This window comes from Vulpes vulpes, chromosome 5, assembly GCF_048418805.1.
Source record: "Vulpes vulpes isolate BD-2025 chromosome 5, VulVul3, whole genome shotgun sequence".
NCBI classification, from domain to species: Eukaryota; Metazoa; Chordata; class Mammalia; order Carnivora; family Canidae; genus Vulpes; species Vulpes vulpes.
The window spans coordinates 86,160,172-86,169,338 of record NC_132784.1 but is presented as its reverse complement, the minus strand read 5'-3'; the positions used below and the strand labels follow the sequence as shown (position 1 = coordinate 86,169,338).

The 9,167-nt window shown below is 37.6% G+C and overlaps 1 pseudogene; it reads right to left on the bottom strand.

Moving 5' to 3' along the window:
• Positions 1-5,297: 5,297 nt before the first annotated feature.
• Positions 5,298-6,937, bottom strand: LOC112914555 (elongation factor 1-alpha 1-like; annotated as a pseudogene).
• Positions 6,938-9,167: the final 2,230 nt, after the last annotated feature.

The following is a 9,167-nucleotide window of genomic DNA, read 5'->3' as shown; positions in this document are numbered from 1 at the left end:
AGGATAACTACCAATTTTTAGCAGCAAGTATATGAAAGCTTTGCCTAACTTGTGACTGCAGAAATTTTCTGCCTCCAAATGACTCCTCTGGATACACTGTCTTTGTTAGGGTTCCCTAAATGCTATTGAAAAGCGGTACCAAACAAAACTATTAGAGGAAAACAACAACAGCAACAACTAACGAGGGCAATGCTGATAAATCAGACCCTTGGGTTGAAAGAAATTAGACATTGTTTACATCTCTGCTGAAAAAAAAAAAAAGAGAGACTCATAAACCTATTCTTTTTAAATGTTCATTTGACAGTAATGTGTCCTTCATAAGACAAATGCTTACTGTCTTCTGATAAGTAGCTCACTCATAAACACATACATTTTGCTTGCTTAATTGTCACAGAGCAATTGGTCCCACTTGTAAAATGATATGAATGAAAATTCAAGACTTAATGAAAGCTACGCTCCCTAATATTAAGTAAACTAGCTTTAACCTTGACTTTTCAAAGTCTGTCTGACTTTATGACAAGGATATCCCTGCATATAAAAAGATGCCATTCCTTATGTGTCTTTCATAATACTTCAAACTGCTTAGCACCTTCAGGATGGCCCTGAGGGTCTTACAAAAATGGAAGAAGAAATACACAGGTACACCCATAATTACTTTCCTATCTCAAATACTGACTTCCGAAATCTAATATGATAAAACCCTTAAGGTGTTGGAAAATATGCTGAGTCATGTTCCAAGATTCAAGAGATTTTTTTTTTTTAATTTGATTATTGTTTTTCTAATCTTTTCATGTGAAAATGTGTATGCAACCCCAGGAAATAAATCATATCGTATAAAGATGATAATCCAAGCAGAAGATAAAAAGGAAGAAAGAAGATGAGGCATTCAAAATCAAGTCAGAACAACATCATCAAATGCAGCAAGTAGCAAGGCATAGAAAAAGAAAGAGACATATTGATAAATATTTTAGGGACACATTATCTTTCAACTTTAAAATAGAAATGCCACAGTGTTCGGTGTTTTAAAAATAATTGTGTCCTGTATTGCTAAGAATTTATGTCTAGTTGGTTCCCTTTTGTGGGGGGGGGGTAGGGGGTTGGAGAGGAGGAGAGAAAATATCAATTTAAAATCTTGTCACCTCAAATTCTTAACCATATTAATGCTACCCTTTGATTTTGTCATATATGCTTTGTGTTCAAAGAGGCAACCTTTGATGACTCGGGGAATAACCAGGAGTGAGTGGTGAAGCATATGGATAACGTAACCCAACAAAGTAGATGAAGTAGATGTGAGGTGAGGTGTTGGAGGTAAGGCTGGGTTCTTGTGTCATGGAGTCGAAGAATGAATCTCGTGGACACAGGAGAGTGAGTAAAGCGATAGAAGCTTATTAAATGAAGATACAGAGAAAGCTCTCAGGAGTGAGAGGGGTCCCGACAGGGCTGCTACTGAGGGCTTTTGGTGGCAATCTTTTATTCAGAACTGATGGGGAAGCTCGTGGCCTTGAGAGTCTTGTGCCATCTTGGGTTGAGCAAGGACTATCAATAACACCCTTAATGACTTACTTCTTTGTGGTCTGGTGATTTTCTGTGATTTCATTGTAGCCACTAAAGAAAAATACTCCCTAACATCCAGGACCAGGTGGTCTTGTCTCTTCCCTTATTTCTGGTTTCCTTACATCTCAGCATTTGGGGGATTTCTGTGAGTCTGGTCCCATTGCCCCCTATCTATTTCTCCCAACCTAGTCCTGCCTGGCCCTGAATCACTGGTGATTCAGCCACAAGACTATCTAATCTATGGCATAATTAACTTAAAGGAACCTCTGACAGAATGGAACAATGCCATAGACAACTTCTAGTCTGGATTTCTTTACACTCTCTTCCATTTTCCTCCCACCTTACCTTTTTTCCTGACTATTCTGACATAAATGTCTATGTTTCTGCCTCATGTCAAGAGAACACTGCTCACTACTTGAAAGCATTCATCGAGGCAAATACCAAAAAGCCAAATCTTTTAAGATTCAGAAGAATGCTCAACAAAACTAAACTTTATAAATTACTGAAAATTACTGTGGATTGTCCACTTCTTAAAGAGAGAGAGAGAGCTGTTAAACCACTTATGTTTTGTTGTAAACAACAAAAAAAAGTATTTTGTTGAAATTAAGGATATTATGTGAGGTTATAATATTTCCACAAAGGAGCAACTAATTTTGCTCAATAATGTGCTTAATGAGAAGCTAAATAACTTTTTTTAAGAATCACTTTGTCATCATCAGATCAATCACCAGCTGCAGAAATGAGGTCAACCAGTATCTCCTGATCTTCAGTGAGTTTGCCACCAAAAGAATAATTCATAGCTCAGCAGTTAAGGTGATTCTTGAATTAATTCTGCGCTACCTGAGACTCAGTCATAAACACAAAGTTACTAGTAGATTATGCTCCTCAGATTTTCATTGTTTATACTACTACTTGGAGGACTAGTGAAGAACTACTGGTTCTCCTTCTGTTAGCTCCTCTAGGACTTGAAGAAATATGGAGTGAATAACTGCTAACAGGTTTCTAAAGAGTGACTGCTCCCCAAGCTACACCTACCCTCCCCATGCCCCCTTCCATCTGGACTTGAGTTTAAAGTATGGATAGAAAATAGCATTTTTAAAATTCAAGCGCAGGTGATTTTTGCCACCTGTCTCAGGTAAAGCCCAGGAAGGAAGCAAGAACCCCATAGTTGGAATGGCTGCATGGTTCTGGTTTGGTCTTACTGAAGGTCCCCCAATGACTCTAGCAAGATGTGGAGAGAGTAGAATAATTTGCATGTTCCAAAAGAGAGCATGGTAATGATAAAGGGATATCACAATACCAGGAATACCAGGTGCCAAGGCACAGTGGACTAGATTCTCGCTACCCAGGAAAACACAAGAAATACTAAAGGCTGAACTGCATCTGGGAGTCAGTCACATGGAAGACTCTCATATTCATATTCAAACAAAACACCTCGGCAGATCACAGTGGACAATGAATTGTCACTCTAATTATCACAAAATCACTAGCATCATTTGTAGAATACAGAGCTATAAATCAAACTTAGAACTTTCTAATTTCATATGATGATACCTTAATTCTGTTTGAACTCTAACTCAGTTTTATATTTGTCGATTGAGTAAAAGAATGAATAAAACTGAGTGAATTTTTCTATAGAGCAAATTAAAAATTCTAAATAATTTCAACTTGGTCTGTAATTGATTTGATAGAAATTTGATTTTGGATGTAGTATAATAGTCTAGTTCTTATCTGAATTCCTATCAGGTAGATGCTTTTTGGCTATGTTAGGAGGTATGCATTTTCTCTGACCCAGTGTAAGATACGTGATGAGGAAATTACGGCCACATCGTGGCTCCCATGACTCTATGAAAAATCCCATTTTATGTTACAGTTGGTAATGCGTATCTCCAATTAGGTTCCATTATCCATACAGAACTGTCCTTAAAAATCTTTCTATAAATACTCGAGTTCAACTTTGTATCTGCAAGTCAATTTAATCACGATTATGTTTGAGGTTATATTAAAGGAAAAATTACTTATGTTTCAGAATTATAAGAGACAAATAACACAGGATTATTTATAACAAAGCCAGAAGCAATTGCCTTCATGGAATGAAGCGAGCACATATTTTTATCTGAGGGAGGCAAGCTGTTTTTCCTCTGATGTAGCATCCATAATCACGCAATAAACTCAGTGCCACTTGACTAATGATTTAAGTGCATTTGAAAATAAGTTACTCTTAGGTATCATTTTTATACTCTTAATTTTTTAAAGATATCACTGTGGACACTTCATATTTAAATAAAAGTCCTTATCTTTCTAAAATTTCATTATGGTCTATGTCTCATCTACTCTTGTATTTTCCTAATGCAAGGTTCTAATAAAACATTTATCACAAAACATTATTTCTGTTGTACAGAAGGTGAAACTGAGGCTTTAGAATCTTCCTTTTCAAAAATAAAACTTACTCAATGACAATAGATTGTCTCATAAATTTAAAAAGTATGCTCATGTTACTTTAAATAATTTTAAATTCATATCAATTATATTGATATACATTTAAATTTATATCAATTACAGTTTTAAAGCAAAATCAGAGTTTAAAAACAAAACTTGGTAATTAAGTTCATTTCACATGTGCAAAGAAAATTCTACTCAACTCAAATGGAAATCTCATCCATACATGAACTGTCATAATCCTAGAAAGTATAATGTCCTTCAAGTACTTTTCTTATATTCTACACAATGTGTAAACAATCTGGGACTACCAGAAATTTTAGTTTCAGCAACTTCCACTATGTATACTAGATGTGTATGCTTATGGCCAAGAAGAAGAGGCAAGAGCAAGTTGATTCCTGTTAAAGAGAAAAGCAAAAGAGCCATGCAAGAAACATGACAAGAAAACCTGAGACATGAGCTGACAAAGTGTGAAATGTAACAGTGACAAAGATGAAGAGTTTTGACATACATGACAACCCATTTCTCACTTACCTCTGATGCCTCAGGCTTCAAATCAGAGGAGAGATTTTTTAGTATAGAGAATCAGCAGGAGCTACAATCCAGCATGGCTATCATGCAACAGAAGTGATGGGCTAAAAAAATAACAATAATAAAGATTAAGGGATCAGTATTTAATACCAGCTGATTAAAGACAGAGAAATACTACACGCACTGAGCTTCTTTTTCTATTAACTAACACATAAGTGATCTGTTATTTAATAGTCATATATTTTTTCCTCATTAAACTTTTGTTTTAAATGAATGAATGAATGAATAAATAAATAAACAAACAAACTTTTGTTTTAATGGGTTTCAGATTTGTGGTCAAATTGTTTCCATTAAAAAGTACTTATTTTGGGGATCCCTGGGTGGCGCAGCGGTTTGGCGCCTGCCTTTGGCCCAGGGTGTGATCCTGGAGACCCGGGATCGAATCCCACATCGGGCTCCCGGTGCATGAAGCCTGCTTCTCCCTCTGCCTGTGTCTCTGCCTCTCTCTCTCTCTCTGTGACTATCATAAATAAATAAAAATTAAAAAAAAAAAGTACTGATTTTGAAAACTAATATCTTAAAACTGCCACACACACACAAAAACCCAAATGGCCCACAGAACATTTGCTGTTCCTTTGGAAGCTTTTATGATACATTAGTATCATGATCCAGATTTTTATTATTAAACTTAAATGGCCAATTGACAGATACACTTCTGAGACCATTCTTCTGCCACTGGTTAAGAGTAGGGTGGGAGGTATTGGACACAATACTCATTTAGCCTTCTGAGCTTTCTGGGCAGATTTGGTGCCCTTGCGAGCTCCAGCTGCCGTCTTGTCCACACAACAACCATATGTCTCATGTCAAAAACAGCAAAACAACCCAGAGTAGGATAGTCAAAGAAGCTCTCAACATTCACAGGCATGCCAGGAACCATATAAATGACAGCAGAACCACCAGATTTTAAGAGCTGGAGGACATCTTCCAGCTTCTTTTCCAGAACAATAATCAATTTTCTCCTTTAGCTTAGCAAACCTGCAAACAAAGTGAGCTGTGTGACAATTCACGTAGGTTCATATCCAGCACTGATTTGGCCTGGAATGTTCCAGATAATCACCTGGGCTATGAAGCTACCTTCCTCCATTAGTGCATCATCTTTGCGGTCACCAGCCACACTGTCACAATGCACATCTTTGACAGATACATTCTTGATACTGAAACCCACTCTGTCCCCAGGAAGAGCCTCACTGAACGCGTCATGGTGTATTTCAACAGAGTTTACTCCAGTTGTAACGTTGACTGGAGAAAAGGTGACCACTATGACAGGTTTAAGAATACCAGTCTCCACTTGGCCCACAGGGACAGTATCAATACCACCAATTCCGTAGACGTCATGGCAGGGCAGATGCAAGGGCTTGTCAGTTGGACCAGTTGGTGACAAAATGCAATCCAGGACTTCGAGCAGTGTGGTTGCACTGGCTTTGCCATCTTTATGGGTGATTTTCCACCCTGAACCAAGGCATGTTAGCCCTTGGCTCCAGCATGTTGTCACCATTCCAACCAGAAATTGACAGAGATGCGGTCAGGGTTGCAGCCAATTTTCTTGATGTAGGTGCTAACTTCCTTAAGGATTTTCTTGTCTCTCTTCTGGCTGTAGGGTGGCTCGGGGGAATCCATTTGGTTAACACTAACAATTAGTTGTTTCATACCTAGTGTGTGAGCCAGGAGGCATGCTCTCGGGTCTGCCCATTCCTGGAGATACCAGTTTCTTTTTTTTTTTTTTTTTTTAATATTTATTTATTTATTTATTTATTTATTTATTTATTTATTTATTTATGATAGTCACAGAGAGAGAGAGAGAGAGGCAGAGACACAGGCAGAGGGAGAAGCAGGCTCCATGCACCGGGAGCCCGATGTGGGATTCGATCCCGGGTCTCCAGGATTGCGCCCCGGGCCAAAGGCAGGTGCCGAACCGCTGCGCCACCCAGGGATCCCCCTTTTTTTTTTTATTTTTTATTTATTTATTTATTTATGATAGTCACAGAGAGAGAGAGATACCAGTTTCAAATCCATCAACACCAGCAGCACAGTCAGTTGGAGATGTGCCTGTAATCATGTTTTTGATAAACACTCTGTACCTTGGGGCATCAGTGATGGTCACATAATAGTTCCTGGTCTTGAATTTCCAGGGAGATATCAATGATGATATCACGTTCACATTCAGCTTTCAGTTCATCCAAGACCCAGGCACCCTTGAAGGTACACTCTCTCATCTCAGCAGCCTCCTTCACAAATGTTTTGGTAGTTGGTCAATCCCACCACATTTGTAGATCAGATGACCAAGAGTGGTAGCCTTGTCCAAATCTATGTGCCCAATGATAATGATGTGGATGTGAGTCTTTTCTTTTTCCATTTTGCTGAAGGTTTAGAGGCAGTTTTCCCAAAGCGTATGTTCTGGTGACAAATCTGTTGCAAAAAATAATAGTTATATCTTTATTCTCACTGAATTCACATAATGATATTCTCATATCTGACCTTCCTTGAATATTAATAAAACAGAAATAGTTACCAGTTCTCATACACTGGGAGAAGAGATTTTCCCTTGTAATCAATTTCTGTCAAATTAAGAAGGTGCACGTAACGAGCCCTTAGCTTGACTAAACTTTAGACAGTCTTCTTCCTGACCAAAGGAACTTCCCTTTATAGAGCATTTACTTTACAAAACTTATAATTGTAAATTCTTTCTCTGCCCCTTTGAGATATACGGCAGATTTTTAAAAATCATCTTGCCAGTTTTATGACCCAGGATTGTCTTTATCAGGTATCTGGGAGCAATGCCTTTGAAATGCAATCACCAAGGAAGATTAGAGCCTGTATCCTGTATCACACATCTCTGTTAAGAAGTATGAGCCCGGGACACCTGTGTGGCTCAGTGGTTGAGCATCTGTCTTTGGCTCAGGGCATGATCTCAGCATCCTGGGATTGAGTCTCACATTGGGCTCCCTGCAGGGCAGAAGAAGGAGCAAGAATATTTCATCTTTTTATCCCAGCAGTCTTGCATGTAGCTGACCTCAAACACACATTTATTGAATTAATGAATAAACCAGTGTTCTGAATCAAGGCATGATGAATGAATGACAGCTGTGTTTTCTTATGAAGATGTACAATGTGGATGCATGTGTCAAAGCAAACACTACGCTGGACAAAGTTAAATAGGCAAGGAAGAAGGGCCTGCTTCTGCCCCTCTCTGTGTGTTTTAAATAAATAAATAAATAAATAAATAAATAAATAAATAAATAAATAAAATCTTTAAAGAAGAAAGAAAGAAAGGAAGGAAGGAAGGAAGGAAGGAAGGAAGGAAGGAAGAAAGAAAGAAAGAAAGAAAGAAAGAAAGAAAGAAAGAAAGAAAAAAAGAGTGAGCCTAATTTCAGTGGGTGCCAGCAAGACAGCAAGCCTAGTCATACAGGAAATCATTTTGCAAATTCAGGAAAAAATTGACATGGTGGACACACTCCACTAGTCAACTATCCTTTCCTTTCCACTATCCTTTCCACTAGCTCACCCTAGTGCTAAGGAAAGAGTGAGAGTGAGAGGGAGAGCAGAGAGAGAGAGGGAGAGAGAAGAACAGACCAACCCGTCACCTTTTGTTTGAATGGAACTGAGTCAGAGTGAGTTCTGGGGTCTTTCTGCTATGGCGATATTCTTGAATAAAGCCTTCCTTGACTATTTAACTTTGCCCAGTGTAGTGTTTGCTTTGACATATGCATCCACATTTTGCATCTTCATAAGAAAATACAGCTGTCATTCATTCATCATGCCCTGATTCAGAACACTGATTTATTCATTAATCCCATAAATATGTGTTTGAGGTCTGCTACAGGCAAGAGTGCTGGGATAAAAAGATGAAATATTCTTGCTTCTTATATTTTAATGACCAGAAATACTTAAATTGTATTTATAAAGTACACATGGGAAATAAAGATTCCTTTGGGAGAAAAGACTTTACCTGATCTGGAGCCTCATAACTTACTCAGGAGTTTTTCATTTGTTTATTTTTATTTATTTATCTTGTTTACTTTTTTTGATTTTTACTTGTTTATCTTCTCTAAGCGGGAAGGTTGAAAAGGACCCAAACCATCTTAACAAAGCTGCAAACAGAAATTTCAGAAGGCTGAGTTTTTTTTATGATGATTTTGGTGTCAGGAGAAGAGTTTTTATTAATTTCTTTTTGTAGTCCTTTAATTATTTGCTTCATTTATATTCCTTTCAGATATAAGCATGCAAACACAAAGCTGAATAGGTGCTTTGTCTTTCTGCTCATCACTTCATAGAGAGGGAAATCTAATTTAAGCTTTGTGTGTAAGTTGCTGATGGAACAGCAGTATGTTACCCCAAAATGATGTCAGACACATGACCCTATAGCCCATTCATTTGATTTGGGAAGAGGCAAAGTCACCATTATTTTGAATTTGATACTACTAGAGAACTAGATCCTGTCTATCAGAGCTTAAACTTTACCTCTAGGATATATGACCTAAGCTATCGTGATGTACCTACCACCCCTTAGCAAAATGATAAGTAGAATTTCTTTTTCTTTTTTTTTTTAGTTTTTTTTAATAAGTAAACTTTTTTTTTCTTTCTTT